Below are 18690 nucleotides of genomic sequence, written 5' to 3'. Positions count from 1 at the left end.
GTCTCATCTTTTGTCATCCTTATGAATTGTCAGTGTAGCTGTTTCTCTTCCAATTTTTCTTTTGTCTTATCCCTAGTGCCTCTTTTTCCTGTCTTGTTCGTTTATTCAGTATCTTTTGCTGTAGTTCGTTTATTCAGTATCTTTTGCTGTAGTTCGTTTATTCAGTATCTTTTGCTGTAGTTCGTTTATTCAGTATCTTTTGCTGTAGTTCGTTTATTCAGTATCTTTTGCTGTAGTTCGTTTATTCAGTATCTTTTGCTGTAGTTCGTTTATTCAGTATCTTTTGCTGTAGTTCGTTTATTCAGTATCTTTTGCTGTAGTTCGTTTATTCAGTATCTTTTGCTGTAGTTCGTTTATTCAGTATCTTTTGCTGTAGTTCGTTTATTCAGTATCTTTTGCTGTAGTTCGTTTATTCAGTATCTTTTGCTGTAGTTCGTTTATTCAGTATCTTTTGCTGTAGTTCGTTTATTCTTTCGATGTTTTGCATTATGCATTTTTCTAATTCTTTTTTTTGTCATTTACAAAGTTTTCTTTACAAAAAAGTTCTCTTCTTCATCTTTCCTTTTCACTTAGAGTCGGTCACATCATCGTTTGAGTGTAATGCATTGTGCATAATAATGAGTTTCTTCATCTTCTAGTCGAGATGCCTCAGTTATTTTTTAGTCAAACCTATAAATGGTCCGGAGTATCTTACTAGTGGCACTGCCTATATGTTTATACCTTTTATTAGGTTTTTACTATATTGCTTGGTTTATAGGAGTTATTTTTCTTTTAATTATAAAACTTTGTTGACTGTCCAGGCGTCTTGTCTTAAAATAAAGTCATATTCTTGTATGTTTGTTCACAATTTAATTCATATGTACAGTGACTTATATACACTTTAAACCGAGCATTATCTCTCTCTCTCTCTCTCTCTATATATATATATATATATATATATATATATATATATATATATATATATATATATATATATATATATATATATATATACTAGGTATTCAAAAGAAACGTACATTTACATTAAAGAAAATCTATTTTAATAATTAGTTCGATTTTATAAAGTGTGTGTTGTAATAGAATCGTTTTAGTTGTTATATTTAGAAATATTATTTAAAGTTAATTTTTTAAATTTATCTTTAATTTAATTCATATTCAATTATTAATAGCTGACACCAGTTGTGCTTAAAACCGGAAGTAAGCTTATTTATTTAAGCTATGGACATTATTTCCTGTTTAAGCTATGAAAGTTACTTTGCGTTTGATTTTCATAAACCAAGATGGATGTGCTTTATGCTTTTCTAAATCCAACATGTGGTAACATATCCTAACAAGTTAAGATATTCAGTATTTTAAATATGTGATTAATCCCTCTGCCCGGTAATATGTATCGACTGGGAAACGCCAGGTATATGCAGCTAGTAATTATTATTATTATTCACTTACTAGCAGTTTTCACACACACCATTAGCAAAGATTTCTTTTTAAGAACAACATGTGGTGTTCTCTGAAATTTGAGTCTTCCCGGATTTTAAGTACTCTCCACCTTTTTTGATAACCTTTATCATCATCAGAGTTCATTATGAATTCTCATAAAGGCCATCATCATTACTCATTGATAATAACTGGTGGTGTCCCCTGTAGTCTGTGTACAAACAGGTTTCTTCATATTTCCAATACTCTCCACCTCTTTTAATAACATTTGCATATAACTTTGCATTAATGCAACAGTTGCTTACCATTGGTTTCTTCCTGGCCACGACCATTGGTCTTCACTAGGATTTAGGTGGCAATAAGTCTTCCCGGGGTTACAGCATTCTTTGCACTCATCTAGTGGAGCTCTAGTTGGGACACTCCTTCCTCAGTCCTATCTTATTTGACCCCCTCACGAATATTTTGTATAGTATCAGCCAAGGCTAATAGCTTTTTTGAGGGCTGGCGGCACAGTTTATGAGATTTTTTGCAGTTTCAGTTTTCTTAGGTTTATGTGATGTGCTTCTCATTTTTTTAATTAAAAATTGGAACGCGTCACAAATTTGTATATCATCCTTGTGTAGGGGTTATGCTAATATTCTCTGTATCATTCCAATTTTTTATTTTTATTTTAATTATTATTATTATTGTTTTAATTTTTATTTTATACAATTAGGTAGGAGCATTTGCTACAGATTATCTTAAAGATGAATCAGTTATGCTGGTACGGTCATGTGAACTGTTCATTCTCCTGAATAAACGGTCGCAGAAGCATAAATGGCTTGCATTACAGGAAGATTGCTCAGCTAAGGATGCAAGTGAGTGAACAAGACCATACAAACCAAAATTTGGAGAAAACTGACCTGCTAAACCATGAAAACAGAGAACTTGCAAAATATCAAAAACATCTGTTCCCTGGACAAAGGAAAAGTAATGTTAAATGGAAAAGGAGAGATTAAAGAGAAAAGAGAAAGGAGTGGAGAGATCGTTCATTGTAAAAGAAGCAACATTCTTGTTTCATATTCGTTATTTCTTTGCAGGTTATTCCACCTCCTGCTGACTGAATCTTGTATTGATTTGAGCCTTTAAAAAGAGTATCGATAAAACAGAAATATACTTGAGATACTGTCTACACTTTGTGTTCAAAAATACTTCTACAATAAAAAAGACAAAGTTGAAAACAGCCATGCTGTCTGTGCTATGGTTTCCAATTTTTTTTTCTCTAGTTCCATATTCAGAATCAAAATTTGCGACACACCAAATTTTTTTGTTAATAACAAATACATTAAAAACGAAGTAACACCTAGCAGTACTTGATTCATGAAATAGAACAACTATTCGTATTATTTGGATTCTTCAGACAACTGTTCTCATCTTGAGTGTTATTTTCACAACGTTTTACACCACAGTGGTGAAAGTACTTGGAAAAACCAATTGTAAAAAGTGATATTCTCCTGAAGGTTGAAAGTTCAATTCTCAGTGTAAGCAACCAAAAAATACAATTACAAATTACTTAGGACCTCTATCCAGTCATGGCTGACAAAACGAGAACATGCTACTCCCGTGTAGTAAATAAAGAGTTTTGTTCGAAATTCTATTCAGATTCCCGAGTTCAACAGAAACACAACAAAATTTGACAAGATATACTTGAAGAAGGTCAGAGTTTACATCGACCGAAACGTTGTGAAAATGACACTCAAGATGAGAACAGTAGGCCAAAGAATATGAATATGCAATTCTCATCTAAAAAGTTCACAGATGCAACAACTACTTCAGAGATCAAGATCTTGTTGATTCCCTCTCTTCTGATATGAAGCACATAGCACAGTTGCAAAAAAAGCGGTTCTCTCCTTTCAATACTATCAAACAGATCTTTGCTTAGTGCCAGTCGAAATAAATGACTCTCCTTCAGGAAGCTCCTTGTTTTCACAAGCTCCTAGGACTAATTTTCACTCCAGATCTAAAACTCATATTAAATCTGTTGCTAAGGTTGCTGGAAAAATGGTTGCATTACTCGACTGCGGCAAAAGGTTTCTGACTCCTGACACAAATAAGAATCAGATCGAGTGTTAAATATTAGGCGAGTATAATTTTTGTAGGTCGAAGATAACAAAGAATAGGGTTCAGTTGGAGTCAGTTTAGCAAGCACTTGGATGTCAGCTTGACCTCCTGTGTAACAGAAGCAGATGTGACAACAAATGGCTAAAAGAGGGAGAGAGTGAAAGATGGATACAAGTTGATGGAAATCTTGAAGTGAAATGCACAGGTAGCAAATGACTCACGATGGACGATAATCTAAGAGCCAAAGGCCATCAAATATCTGTAATTTAAAATTGCAGAAGAGAAGGCAACACAAACATCTCAATAAAGGGCCCTTTCTTCGAATTTGCTTATTTCTTTGTTTCTTTGTGCTATTGTTAAACATTAATTTCGAATGCCTTGATCATGAGAAGGAGTGGATGACACAAGATAGAATTTGTGCTATTATGATTTGTGATTGTGTTGATAACAAACCATGTACAGTGCCACACAAAAGTATTGGATACATTACATTTTTCTTCATAACTTTAATTAGAGTTCAAGATTTTACCTAAAATTTGGTCAGTATATTCCTATTACTATTCTAAATTATTTGATTACAAAATCAAAGTTTAGAAAGCTTATATTTAATGAAAAATATGAATTAACAAATGCAAAAGTATTGGATACACTTTAAAAAAATTCTTTTTCTGAAATAAATCAAAATGACTTTTGCTTAGCATGTTGCAATAATGCAAACGAGTTATCACTGACCAATCAGAGCTTTACATTAAAATAATTTTATAAAATTCTTCAAATTTGGGCTCACTCCTTCAAAGTCAACCAGTTCATTTATAAAAATGCCTAAAACTAAAGAGTTGTCGATAGACATTCGTCAAAAAAATCATTGATAAGCACAAAGAAGGAAAAAGGTATGGAATAATATCAAGGGAACTTAATCTACCACTTAGTACAGTTGAAAACGTTATTAGAAAGTTTAAAAACCCTGGTGAAGTTGTGGCAAATCTTCCCAGATGTGGTCGGCCAAGGAAATTAAATGAAAAAAAAAATCATGGCGGATAAGCAGAAAGGTACAAAAAAACCCTTTTCTTACTCGTAGTGAAGTTCAAATCGACCTCAAAGAAGCTGGGATTAATGTGAGCAAGGATACAATCAGTAGAGTTCTAAATCGTGCAGGTTTTGTATGAAGAAAAGTTCCATTATTGAAGCTTAAACATGTCATATCACGTTCCATGAACAGTTTTCAAGAATGTCTTATCTGTGGAACACGTTGGAAGAAGATTACTTCCCTACAGGCTACAAAAAAAATTTTTTTTTTCGTTTCTTTTTCTCTCAGTTTCCCTTTCTGTCCACAAATCCCCAAACTCCATCATGATAAGTTTTAAGAAAAAATACACGATTAAACCCGGATCTCCAACTTCCAATGTAGACTCCCCCCTCTACTATGTCTCCTTCTCCAACATCAGAGGTTTACATTCTAACCTTCCAGAGTTTGAAACCCAATTACAGGAGACTATTTCTAAACGACACTGGCATTGGACAGACTATTTCCCTAGATGAGTTTGTAATTAATGGATACTCAAACTTAACTTCCAAATCTGACCCCCAAGATCACCATGGAATGTCAGCCTATATTAAAGATAGCTTTCTATGTGGTAGGGACATCTCCAGAGAAGATCCTAACTTACCCTATATGTGCTTCCAAGTTGCATTTGCTCACACTACTGCATTTATATTTACTCTCTATCGCCCCACAACAGTTGAGTTACTATCTTTAAAAGCATATCTGAGAAAATTGACCGCATCCTGTCTGCTTATCCTTCAGCTAGCATTCACATATGTGAAGACGTCAATGTTCACAATGTGGAATGGTTAACCCACTCAAATAAGACCGATGATGAGGGGAGCTTCTGTCATGATTTCTCCATTGCTTATGACCTCACTCAGATTGTTCATGAACCCAGCCGTGTGTCCGATACTGACGGCCAATATGCGAGTCTCCTAGGGCTTTTTCTCACAACTTGCCCTGAACTATGTTCAATTTCCGTTCTGCCTCCTCTTGAGTCTTCCGACCACTCTGTTGTATCAATTAAGATAAAAATGAAATGTAATAAGTCCTCAAAAGTACCTCTCTATCGTACAGTATATTGATACACTATGGCTGACTGGGATAGCTTCTGTATATTTATATCAGGTCTACTTCTGCGTTCCATGTTTAAGAGGATGTGTCATCTATAGTATTAGACCTGACGGAATGATTAATTGTAGGTTTAGACCGTTTCATATCCTCAAAAAAGTTCCAGCAAAAACTTAACAGCCAGCTATGATTTCTCCAGAATGTGCTGCTGCCATTGCACACAGTAATCTTTTTTTTCCATTGCTTCCAACATAATAGATGTATTGAGACTAAAGCCGCTCTCAGGACTGCCAGCAACCATTATAAGAAAGTAATAAAGAATGCAAGAGAGCAGCGGTTTAGTTCCCACCAGTTTCGGCATATAGCAAACAGAATCCTGAACAAAAGCGTGGGCTCTATCCAAATTATCATCAATGGACCTGAGGTAATCTCGTCAGCATCAGACAAAGCCAAACTCTTTGCCAAGAACTTTGCAGCTATTTCTACCCTTTGCGACCAAGGCCGTCAACCCTCAATATTTCCTCCTGTATCAGAAAACACGCTATGTGATATAAAAATATCTGTACGTGATGTTGCCAAGCTAATCAAAAACCTTGATTTCAGTAAAGCAACCGGCCCTGACAGTATTCCAATTATAGAACTCAAAAAACTTCAACCAGAACTAGTGCCCATACTTACAAAACTGTTTAAACGTTATCTTAAGGAGAATTGCTTCCCATCTCCCTGGAAAATCTCATCAGTATGCCCTGTATTTAAGAATTCAGGGGATCGCTCATCTCTCTCTCAGTACAGGCCAATAAGTTTCCTGTGCGTCATGAGTAAGTTGCTGGAATCTGTGTTAAATACAGAAGTAATCAACCATTTCAGCAAAAATAACCTTCTTATTGGCATGCAATATGGTTTTCATTCTGCTAGATCTACAGCAGATGTGCTTACAGTTATATCTCATAGGATTAGTGAATCTCTCGACAGAGGCAACCTTTCTAGGGCAATTGCTCTTGATATATCAAAGGCCTTTGATAGGGTATGGCATAAAGGTTTACTTCACAAGATCTCCAGCTATGGTATAGCTGGAAATGTCTTCTCAATTATTAAATCATTTCTCTCTGATAGGTTCATAAGAGTAGTATTTGGTGAGTAAAAATCAGATGTTCACAGTATTAATGCCGGAGTCCTTCAGGAGTCCATCCTGTGCCCAACTCTCTTCCTGATCTACATTAATGATCTTCCAAATCACATCCTTACATCATTCATAGACATTTATGCTGATGACACTACCATTTATGGTAGCACATCTAAGACAGTAAACGACCAAGTTCTCTCCGATTCTCTCTCCTCTGATCTTGAGCACGTGGTACAATAGGGAAAGGAGTGACTGGTTACTTTTAATGCATCTAAAACCAAGCTTTTATCTTTACATCATCAACGCTCTGACCCCACATCTGGCATCAATTAAAATGAATGGCTCTCGTCTTGGGGGAGGCCTCATGTTTTGACAAGCTTCTGGCTTGAGCTTTACTCCTGATCTGAAATAGAACACGTACATCAAATCTGTTGCCAAGGCCGCTGTAAAAATGGTGGGATCCTTCTATCGATTTAGTAAATATTTCACTGCTGATGCAATTCTTTATCTATATAAGAGCCAGGTACGTCAAAGAATGGAATACTGTTGCCACATCTGGGCAGGAGCTGCTAGAAAGGACTTGTCCTGCCTCGATAGAGTTCAAAATAGACTATGTAGCCTCGTAGTAGATGTCCTTTTCTCTTCTTTGCAACCTCTATCTCACAGAAGAGACGTTGCGAGTTTGTCTCTGCTTTATTGTTATTTTCATGGTAAGTGCTCGACTGAGATTCAATCTATGGTCCCCCTCGCCAAACTTTCACAAGAAACACTCGTCTAGCTGAAAACACTATCAATAATTTCCCCCACTCTTTATCTGTGCCTAAACCTAAACGTAAATTCAATGAACAAAGGTTCTTTCTTAGAAGTGCATGCCTGTGAAACTGTCTTCTGTTTTCCTGCTTTCCAGCTGTCTACAATATGGTTGTTTTCAAGTTTAATGTAAACAAGTTCTTGATGAGCCATTCCACTTAACAAATTCACCAAATTTCCATTACTAACGATTACTATATTGTCCAATTGACTACCGTACACTCTTAACCCTTATCCTTGAGTGGTCTCTGGGCCTTGATAAGTGGTGATTCCTATGCCAAAAAAAAAACAAAACAAAAAAAAATAACATGGTCATCTTCAAATCTAATGTCAATAAATACTTATCATAAAGTGTCCTCATACATCAGTAAATTTTGCTCATATGTTCATTATTTTCAATGCTCTCAAATTATCATTCACCTTTAAACTGACAAAAATATATTATATATCTATATATCTACTCATCTCATTGACTCTTATTTATGAGTGGCTTTTAGCCTCTATAAGTGGGGGAGTCGTTAGTAAATAAAAAATGTGAAATTCAGAAAGTATAAAACAATATATGAATTATTTCAAAATCTTTCTAGATAGGGTTTTCTTTTAATTTAACTTTAGAGAGATAGAAGAGGGCCAGAGAGAGAGAGAGAGAGAGAGAGAGAGAGAGAGAGAGAGAGAGAGTGGGGGGGGAGGAAATAGATTACATTAAAAAAAATGTGTACCCAAAAAAATAGTTTACTTTAATTTAAACAAAATTATAATCCATATGATTTTAGGTAAGATTTGTACTTTTTCTCAAAAATTAAAGTCCTAGCAGAAAGACCAGCCTTTTTATTTTTTATTTTTACATAAGAGTTACCACTTATCAAGGTCCAGAGGCCACTCAAGGATAAGGGTTAAAGAGTGTACAGTAGACAATGGGACAATATCATAGTAATTGTTTAGTAAATTGAATTATTTAAGGGGAACGGTTCATCAAGAACTTGTTTACGTTGGACTTGAAGATGACCATATTGTAGTCAGCAGGAAAGCAGGCAAATGGAAGAGAGTTCCATAGGCGTACAATTCTAAGAAAGAAGCTTTGTTCATGAAATCTACGTTTAGGTTTAGGCACAGATAAAGAGTGGGGGAAATTATTGATAGTGTTTTCAGCTAGATGTGTTTCTTGTGAAAGTTTGGTGAAGGGGAACCATAGACTTTGCTCGTTACTGAATGAAGATCACTACTACATATTTATTTTACTCATAACATCATATTTGTTTTTCCTGTGCATCCTACCTCGATTTTTCCCCTTGTTTCACCTCTTATATAGTTAGAAGAAACTGACCTATTGGAAAAATTTCTAAATTAATGTCTTATACATATGGTTCCCATTTCATTAAAATTGAATATACGTATTTTCAGTTTAAACGGCGTTCTGTTCCAATGGGTCACTTAAATATGAGAGCATGTAGGTATTCAGTAAATAGAGGATAAAGTAACGATTCAAGACCACTTCCATTGTCTTCCCACAGAATTTTATATGTGCAAGACAAATTTCATGAACACATGATTTATTTGAAGTTTTAAAACAGATTCAGCCCCCCCCCCCAACTCCTTAGGTAAGGCGGGCACTTCAAGATTCGGGACCACTTCCATTGTTTCCCCTGTAAATTTTACATGTGAATACACTTTTAGATTTTATGTAAATTCTTAAACCTTTCTTTCTATAAAGAACACATAAGCATCACACACTCACGCATTGAGTTTATGTATATAAATTTACATCCCTTCTACTGCATGAGGATGTGACACAAGTTTGAAGGGTGGGAACTGAAAAGCCAATGCAAAAGACTATGTACACTCTGACTCACAATGCTTGGGCAGCCTTGTTGGCATTCACCTCAGGTGATTAGTAATAAACCAACCTTTTCTCAACATGTGAAAAGATAAAGCCTAGGAAGGTGGACTTCTTAGAATTACACAGGTCTATATCTTAGCCTGATAGAAGAAAAGTCACTAGCTTAAAATTACCCAGAATCTTTCAAACTAATAGTGGAGGATGAATTGAGCTGGCATGAAAAACCTAGCCTCAAAGCAAAGTTTCTGAAAAAAATAATTTTAGAAGAAATTTTTCAAAAAAAAAAAAAAAAAAAAAAAAAAATGGAAAATAGCCAAAATAAATAATCAAATTGTTTTTCAACACAGTCAGTTTTCAGCAAAGATCATAGTGTAGTATATGTTCTGTCTCATAAGACAATAGATTAAGAAATTATTTCTTCCTTTATGAGTGATGAATTTACTGTCGATGGTTTGGGGTGGACTAATTTATGTACCTATTTACTTACCTCCCAACGAGGACAGACTTAGACACAAGTTAGATTTTAATGTAAGGAAAATCATGTTCCTCAAAATAGAGAACTCTGGATTGGGACAAAAATAAAAATTGCCTTATTTGTCAGGAAGTGTCAATGAGGCTATGTTGACATTTTTGTTCCCATTCAGAGTGCTTCTTTTTTAGAGGGAAATACATCTGTGAAACTTTGCCCTCATGGGAAAACAAATAAATATGCACAGATAGTTGAAATAACATTTTTGGTAAAAGTTTATTATTGTCAAAATAATGACACTCGACACCCTTCATAACCCCAAAATAAATAGGGTCTAAGATAAAGAATTATTTATTGTGAATTTTAATTTTTGTTTAAATTAATTGGCCCTTTGGCTAAGAGCAAAGTGTATTATCTGTTCTGATATTACACTTCAACTTTTCTGTCCTTGGTCAGTGATGAGAAATTCTTCTAGACTAAGGCCATGTGTAATCCAGAATGTCCATTGTTGGGTCACTGAATTTCCCTTACATTAAAAATCACCCCTGTAGCTCACTCTGCCCTCGTGGGAAGATTAGCAAATGGCAAAAAGAAAAAAAAAAATCGATTAATTTTATTTTTATAAGAATTAAATATAGTTCGGCAAACATACGCAAAAAATGTTTTGATTTATTTTCTTATTTTATTTATTTTTCCTTTTAATACAACGAAGTGCAAATTATTCAAATTATTTTGAGATAAAGCGTAAAACACGAATTGAGTGTGCGCCAGAAACTAAAACTAAAAAGAACTGCAAGGGAGGTAACTCCTATAATACAAGAATATTCTTTCATTTCGAGTCAATATGAAATGAAAGAAAGGGAATTACATCTCTTTATTTACATCTGGCGACGATCTCTCTCTCTCTGTCTCTCTCTGTCTCTCTCTCTCTCTCTGTCTGTCTCTCTCTCTCTCTCTCTCTCTCTCGTCAACGCAAGTTTGATATTAGACATTTAATCATTATTGCTTTTTATATACTAGTACTGGAATATTTATGCGATAGCATAAAAAAAAAAAAAAAATGAATTATGAAATTAAATTCACCAAAATAAATTTAGAGTTTTTCGTAAGCAAGTCATTTAAATCTTTTGTTAATATTTTTGAAAAAAAAAAAAAAAATAAATAAAAAGAAAGAATAATGAATTACTTTGTGATCTTCGAAAAATTAAAGGAATTTGTAAGTCTTTATTGCCGAATTTCTGGCTTCACAAATTCCCATGTATCAAAAGACTGAAAATTTTAGAAGCTATTTACTATCCAATAATTATATAAATAGATTAAAACAATATATAATTTGGTTCGATTGTTAATTTAATGCTTAAACAAGCGATTGGTTAACAGAAAAAAGGGTGTGAAAAAAAAAAAAAAATCCAAATCGTCCATAAATGAAAATATCGCTTGAAAATTTTGTTCAAAACTTAAAAATTACACAGATATATAAAAGATTAACTTTTCTTGCCTTTGATAACAGCGATAAAAATTAAAAAAACAAAACAAAAAAAACAAACCAAAAAAAAAACAAACAAAAAACATTAAAAAAACAATTCCAAAATTTAAAAGACAAACAGATCGACAGAAGATTAAACTTTCACGTCTGTCAACTATTCTAAACATTCGGTCTAACCATAATTGCTCTCAAATAAAAACGAGATCCTACTTTTTTAGGCGATTACATGTAAACACCTAGAATACTTAGTGATAATAAAACAAACAAACTATTAATTCAGAATTTTGAAGGGGGGTCGGTTTCGCATATATATTTAACATAGAATGATCACTAATTTTCAGGCCGACAGTTTTTACTCAGATAGCATATTTTTTATGCATACAACTAATTTCTAAGAACTGGCACAATTTATAAGATATGGTGGCTTGAAAAGTTGATACAATAATAGCGGATTACATGTAAGCAGCATGAAAAACTCATGATATGCATCCCACTTCTGATTCCACCATTAACCAAAATATTAGTATATCACTAACCACAAGTCCGTGTGACCACAGACAAAAACACACAAACAAATCACTCTCTTTCACATACACATAATTGATTTCCAAGAAAGCTAGAAAATAGGTAAGATTTAACAAAAAGAAAAAATTGGTTACGTGTCCTTAAAACGTTATTTGAACTCAAAGTGAATTAAGTTCTGTGAATTTTATTTGCTAAATCAACTCACTGTAAAGTATAAACTATCATTTTTTAAAAATTTATTTTTAATGTTCAATTTTTCAGGCTCTTTAGAAATTTTCCCTTTTCTTTTACTTGAATTAGCGTATGGTGTAATGATACAATAACACACACACATACACAAAAAATACCCCAAAAAACTCCAGGGCAACGCCGGGTAGGCACAGTTAGTTAAAGAATAAATGTATATAAATAACTAGCTTAGATAATAAGATCTTTTTATGCAGCTTTTTTAAAAAAAATAAAAATAGAAGAAAATGTCACACACATATATATATATATATATATATATATATATATATATATTTATTATAATAATTAGTAAATACCTACAGACACTAGTATTTCATCCTTTTGGGAATAATCAGTGCAAGGTGTCACGATTAACATATATATATATGAAAATCACTCCAGACAAGGCATGAAGCCACTTGATGTATGGAGCTAACAAGAACAAAAGGATTATTGCAAAGACAGGAGATGCCTATTAGCCTTAGTCTGAAAAAGACCAAAAGGTGTAGATAGGAAGAAAATAGTCAGCAGGAAGAGAGTTCCACAATCCTGCAGTTCTTGTAAAGAAGCTACTGAAATAGGAAGCTGTATTACAATGAGGTATCAAAACAGTGAATTGATGAAAACCACTAGACCAATGAGTCAAACAAGCAGAAACAAAGGAAGCAGAAATAGATACAACAATTCTGAAGAACACATGCCATAACAGTATTTATAGAAAAGACTGGGGTTAGCAACATCACATCTGTGAGAGAGAAAGGGTAGAGAGAAGAAGAAAGGGCGGGACCAATCAAATTACAGATACGTTTCGGTACTTCATCAAGAACCCTCAAATAGGACAGAGATTCACTGGCCCAAATATGATAACAATAGTCCATGCATGATTTGATAGTAGATTTATAGAGATGAGAATGGCTTCGGGGTGCTTAGGGTGCAAGAGAGAGAGAGAGAGAGAGAGAGAGAGAGAGAGAGAGAGAGAGAGAGAGAGAGAGAGAGCTGAATTCACGAGAAACAGAAAAACTAGCTGACGTACCCGTCATTGCAAATCTTTCTTTTTTGCATAGAAAAAAAATGGGGAAAATAGTTTTTTTCTAAACTTGAACTCATTATAAAATATTTTTAGATGAAGGTTTATAATTGTTATCAATACATTCTCAGAAATAACTGGAACGTTATAGCAAAAAAGAAAAGACAAAATAAAAAAAAACACTTGTTTAGCATGAGATTCGAACCCTGAGAGATTGTATACAATACTGGAACCAAAGGTGAACGCTTATCTACATAACCATTGAACAAATGAAAATATTTTGTCTTTTTAACTTATTGTTCGAATATAATAGACATTATCAAACTGAAATAAAAACACTAAAAATGTTGTAAAATTTGTTTCAAATGTTATTTTTACATTGTTACAATTATTCAAAATTAAAACTGAGCACGAACATGCATAAGGAATGCATGCGAAATGACGTTACCAGTGAAGAAAAAGACTATAAAAGACTATAAAAAGGAGAATGAGCACCTTAGAGAAGACAATCACGTTAGAGACATGGAAACACGTTGGAGATCACGTGAGACGTGGGTGATGTTACGGCTGTAACAAAAAGTCACGCATGGTGAGGAAGTAAATGTTGATGTTAGAATGGGAAAAAAGCGAGTTGAAGTTCTTTCCTATTCTTTGTCTACTTTACGACTGAGTCTACAACGTGTTGGGTAACGTTACATAATGGGCTTAAAGGTTTGGGAACTTCTGACTCCAATAAGGACATCAAGTTGCAAGTATTGATTACAAAATCTGCGGCTAGTTAGGATTTTAGCTCCACCGTTTAACTGATTGACATGCAGGCAACTTTGCTTTATATATAAGAGATTTTTTTTCTGTTTTTTTTAATAGTTGTTTTATGTGCGTTTCATTATATGTATTTTCATGTGGAGGACGGTCGTCTATCTAATATCATCCTATTTTCCAAAGAAAAATCACCTTAATACATCTCTATCCAATTAAAAATCTAATCTCATTAAAAAGGTGACTGCGTGACAAACTAATTGAAAAAAAAAAAAAAAAATGAGGAAACAATTTATCCTGTTATTCATCTTCACTAACCGACAATTAATTAAACTGGCATTTACGAATATAAGTGATAAAATAAATCAATACTGAATTATCCCCCTTTAATAACGCTTTACGCTTTTTTACTGTATTCGCTGTAGCAATACAACTTTTTCTAACGCACTTTGTTTGTTTTTAATTTTAATTTTATTTTTTTCCCGTTGTAGTGGTTTTGATTTGTGGTATATCAACCTTTTTCTGGTTATTTAATCACAAATCTAGTAATTTTAGCAAATTATTTGGTTATATTGAAGATATTGAAGTGGTTGGCTCCCTGAATGGCTGTTAAATTTTATCGAGCAAATCTGTAGTATAGTTAATAATAATAATATAGTTGATAATAATTGTTGGAAATTTTTTTGTGCCAATAATGGTGCATCCCCCCTGTTTACATTTATTATTGTTTATCTGGTTCTTATATATGATTTTTTGTATTTTGTATCCATTATGATTTTTAGTTTTGTATATTTTCGGTTTGTACGAAACTCCCTTTAATTTGGAGAAAAGGGAAATGCTAGCTCTGTTGTGACGTCACAAGCCCAGCGCATATTTCGTCCTCTTTTGAAATTCTGCTGACGAGGAGAGTGAACGTGTTGTTCATTGCCCGGCGCCAAAAATGGAATTTTGACGAGCCCTCCTTCAAAGAAGTAAACCCGGCAAGAAATTAATACCCGGCTGTGACGAGACAGACTTCTGGAAACTATTTACGTGACTACGGTTCTACACGTATTTTAGGGGGAGTGAAATTAAAGAAAATACCCTTTTACGTGACAAGGTATTATGGAATTTCCTATCTGGACAAGCGATGAGGTCTTTCTCCTGTAATACATGTGTGTCTACGGTTTTCATGCAACATGGATGGAAGGAAAATTCTAAAAGAACTTTAAACAAAAAAAAGAAAAAGGCATGTGCCTAACAGGCTTTCAATTGTGAGTATGCTCCTAAAATTAATTTCATATGCGAGTGTGATTAGGAGATACTACTATTTTGTATATTCTTGTTGTATTCGTTAATGGATACACACAACTTCTTTATAAGAACCAGCAGTGTTGTCATTTTTTCTTTACATGTTACTTTTTCATATATTACCTTGGCGTTTAAGTTTAATGGCCACAAAGGGAAAAATTTGCAACTTATTGTAAATAAAGTTTCTCCTTCGTTTCAAATCAAGACCTTTATATTTCATTCTTTACCCACTACCCCTCTTTTGTTTCATGCTTTTTTTCAGTCTAGTTACTTTAGCGTCAAATTTATCTGGAAGCAAGAGAAATTCCGACATAATAATATAGTTGATAATAATAATATAGTTGATAATAATAATAATAATATAGTTGATAACAGAAAAAACGAGTGAAGCATGCATGGTCGCCCGTGAGTGCACAGTGAACGAGGCACAAAAAATGACTAAGTTCAGCATTTGCCCCTCCCTTTTTAGCCCCAAAAGTCCCCAGTGAATCCTGGTGAAAATTAATTAACGGTGCAGTTTTAGGCCATAGCATATGTAAATTTGAGTTTTGCACCATGCAAAAAAAGAAATGACCAAGTCCATCATTTATTGCCCCCCCCCATTTAGTCCCAAAAGTCCCCTAGGCCTTAACATATTTAAATCTGAGTTCATCACCATGCAAAACTGCTAAACAGATATATACAGAGAATTTTGGACAAATATGGTAAAATAGTCCCAAAAATGGAGTAGGGCCCTTGGGGCACACCCAAGAGTTATCGTGAAGTATAGAAAAACAAAATTATATAGAAATCAGTTAGCTACATCTTTTCAGAAAGTTTTATAAAAATCCGAGGCATCAATTTTTTTTAATAAGCACAAAAGTGTCAATTTTCGCCATTTTAACCCAAAAGGCACCCCTAGGGGGGTAACCAGAGTTTTCCGGGAAAATCCGTTCTGGTACTTTTTTACTCATATCATGTTTAATGTTTGTGCAAAATTTTCAAAAATTCCAAGACGTAGTTATTAAGAAAAGTGGGGACGGACGAACGGAAGAGGGTGAATTTACAGCTCCACCCTCCTTTTGTCGAGGGACCACAAAAAAAAACAAAAAGAGAAAAAAGAGAAAAAAATAAACAAAAAATAAACAAAAAATAAACAAATAACTTATCAAACACAGAAACTTTAATACTCTATCAATTTGTTAGTTTTAAACTTTTGGAAAATATTTATAAGTTTTGATATTTCAAAATGTGTTTCATTATTTTCTGTTCACCGATTTTGTTGAACAAAATGGACGTTGATTTTTTTTTGTTTTGTTTTTGAGATGATCGCTTATTATAGGTTTAAAAGATCTATAAAACAAAAAGAAAAACAATCTCATCTCCGTCGTCTTTCAGGACGCTTCACCACCGAATCTACATGACTTCTCCAGTTTTCTTGCTCTTGCATGACAGTTTGCAAATCCCAAACATTTTCCAATCCTATGTCCTGTAGCAGGTTGTCAATGTAGGTCATTCTTCTTCTATCACAGTTTGGGTGTCCATCTGTTGATATCCAGAGAACTAGCTTGCTGGCTTACTGCCACATGCAGTGACCGGCCACTCATCCTTCTCTGCTGTACTTTCAGTGATACTGGTGGTGGTCACCATAAAGCTGTTGGTTTGCTGTGTGGCTCCTCCATGATGTATTGAGGGCCATCCTGAGCATCCGTGTGTAACAGCCATCCACTGCCTTCAGCGCATTTGAGAACAAAAACGAACTTATCCTAATCTGACTGGAAAACACCTTCGGACTAAGAATTAGTGATGCTGTAAGCTTTTTTTAAAAATTACTTCATATATATATATACATATATATATATATATATATATATATATATATATATATATATATATATATATATAAAGCGCCTCTTGAAATAAAAGACCACTTAAAACAGAAAAAATTGACCACCATTTTCTTTGGCGAAATCGCTGTAGTGGAATTAACGACACAAATTGGAAACAATAAAAGTTACAAATATTTTCCAAAATTTTAAAACTAACAGGTTGTTAGAATATTAAATCTTCTATCGTTTTGTGACAGTTATTTGTTTTGCCCTCTCCACTTTTTTGTGCTATTAACTTGTAGAATAGAAAGACAAAGTCTCATTCGAACATTTTTATTGGGTCATCTTCATTGACATATAAATAAAAAGAGAAATGAAAGAGAAGGATGTTAGTAAAGGAGTACGGCCATGAATATGGCTGAAGAAAAAAGGTTAGAAGGTCCACATTGTGTTAAATGTTCTATTTGTAGGCAAGAGAGGATAGGATGAATGCTCAAATCAAATTCGAATTCAATTTGATCCATAATCATAAAACACCAATAAAGCAAGATAACCTGAATTTTAATTTATTCTTAAAATGTTTCATTCTGTCACTCATAGGTCACAAGTCTGATCCTTGCAATGTATCCTTTGGTAAGGTCTTAAAATTTAGGCATTTTCTATCATCAAAATCATGTAATGCATTTTTATGTGAATGAAGGTTCTAGAATAAGGTTTGGTAACATTGTATGCTGATTTTAATCTTCATAAAAGAACATTCCAGCAAACATAGGAGAAACCAGGTGCATGAAAAGGAATTTCAAAAACTACCCGAAAAGATCTCTCAGTTGAAGTTTGTGAAATAGTGGCTGAATATCATGCATTTAGTAGGATACCCCATCCCCAGCAAAAAAAAAAAAAAAAGTGAAAAACTGTTCTATTCAGGGAATTAATTCTATTTGTCCTGGGATGAGTATTATTCCAGTTGAAATATATAGTAAAAAAGCCTTAGAAAAAGCAACGTTCGTTAACTGCCATTAAATACAACAACAAATTTGGAGATCCCTTTAAGAATGTATTACAATCAAACGTCTCTTGGCCTGTGTGTGGTTTATTTCCCTACCATAACAAGAACAGCCTATTAATGAATCTAATTTAACTGTTTTAAAAATTCCTCTTATAATTTAAAAAATCTGCCTGAGGCGAATCAATAAGTTTAATTAGTGTATCCATTAAGTTTGCTTCAATTTTTACATGATAATATACAATATTGCAATCTATTTGCAAGAATGATTGTTTTTATTTCTTTAAAGAGTCCATAATCCTACAATAATGGAGATTTGCTGCCTGTCCTTGTTTTAAATAGTGCATGCGCACAAAGTACAAATTTAACGGTAAAACCCGACGGTCAAGCCAATAGGTTGTAGGGTGCAATGAATAAGTTTTCATGGTGATCGACACACACAGACACACAAACAATGAGTGAGAGGAAAAAGATTAGCACTAAAGAAAGTTATCACGTGATCCATCGTTTCATTCACATGTCCTCATCACAGCACGTGAAACACTACTAAACAGAATGACTACCATGTAAAAACAGACATCATACACATGTTTACTGAATAATTGTAAAAAACAAAACAAAAACAGACTACATTCACTAATCGATATAGATGTTCCTATTCTTTTGCTAACAAGA

General features: G+C 33.7%; 1 protein-coding gene and 1 pseudogene across 11 annotated transcripts in view; both read right to left on the bottom strand.

The window, feature by feature from the left end:
* LOC145245959 (3',5'-cyclic-AMP phosphodiesterase 4C-like) overlaps positions 1–18690 on the bottom strand; it is a 1213142-nt gene that overhangs the window by 862358 nt on the left and 332094 nt on the right. The gene's annotated exons all lie outside the window — the stretch shown is intronic.
* On the bottom strand, positions 2013–2111 carry LOC145246351 (U6 spliceosomal RNA; annotated as a pseudogene).

This window comes from Euprymna scolopes, chromosome 23 (assembly GCF_053919585.1).
Source record: "Euprymna scolopes isolate OS-2025 chromosome 23, ASM5391958v1, whole genome shotgun sequence".
NCBI classification, from domain to species: Eukaryota; Metazoa; Mollusca; class Cephalopoda; order Sepiida; family Sepiolidae; genus Euprymna; species Euprymna scolopes.
The sequence above is the reverse complement of the archived record's forward strand: the minus strand, read 5'-3'. Positions and strand labels throughout refer to the sequence as shown.